Below are 741 nucleotides of genomic sequence, written 5' to 3'. Positions count from 1 at the left end.
GTCCGACTCTTTGCCACCCCATGGCCTGTAGCCTATCAGACTCCTCCATTCATGGGATTTTCCAGGCAAGAGTGCTGGAGTGGATTGCCATTGCCTTCTCCAGGTGATTCTCCCGACCCAGGAATCGAACCGGGGTCTCCCGCATTGCACGCAGACGATTTACCGTCTGATAAACGCTTAGGTTGCCTCAATATTTTGCAACTGCAAATAATGCTGCTATGGACATTGGGGTGCATGTATCTTTTTGAGTTTCTTCTTCTGTTTTTTGTTCATGTACATATACCAAGAAATAGAATAGCTGGGTTGCATGGTAGTTGTAGGACTTCCCCTGTGGCTCAGATGGTAAAGCGTCTGCCTACAATGCAGGAGACCCAGGTTCGATCCCTGGGTTGGGAAGGTCCCCTGGAGAAGGAAATGGCAACCCACTCCAGTACTCTTGTCTGGAAAATCCCATGGATGGAAGAGCGGAGCCTGGTAGGCTACAGTCCATGGGGTCACAAAGAGTCGGACATGACTGAGCGACTTCACTTGGTCTTGGTCTTGGTCTTATACTAGTTGTAGGCTTCCGAGGTGGCTCAGTGGGTAAAGAATCTGCCTGCAGTGCAAGAGATACAGGAGAAACTGGTTCAATCCCTGGTTCGGGAAGATCCTATGAAGAAAGGCATGGCAACCCACTCCAGTATTCCTTGCCTGGAGAATCTCATGGGCAAAGGAGCCTAGCAGGCCACAGTCCATAGGGTC

At 50.3% G+C, this 741-nt stretch overlaps 1 non-coding gene across 1 annotated transcript; it reads left to right on the top strand.

Annotated features, from left to right (window-relative positions):
* The first annotated feature begins 324 nt into the window (after nt 1–324).
* Nucleotides 325–397, top strand: TRNAC-ACA (transfer RNA cysteine (anticodon ACA)). The gene has a single exon. It is a non-coding gene; the product is annotated as a tRNA-Cys (tRNA).
* The last annotated feature ends 344 nt before the right edge of the window (nt 398–741 follow it).

The sequence above is a fragment of the Bubalus kerabau genome, chromosome 4 (genome assembly GCF_029407905.1).
Source record: "Bubalus kerabau isolate K-KA32 ecotype Philippines breed swamp buffalo chromosome 4, PCC_UOA_SB_1v2, whole genome shotgun sequence".
In the NCBI taxonomy this organism is placed as follows: domain Eukaryota; kingdom Metazoa; phylum Chordata; class Mammalia; order Artiodactyla; family Bovidae; genus Bubalus; species Bubalus kerabau.
Note: the sequence above shows the minus strand (reverse complement) of the source record. Positions and strands in the feature narration are given on the sequence as shown.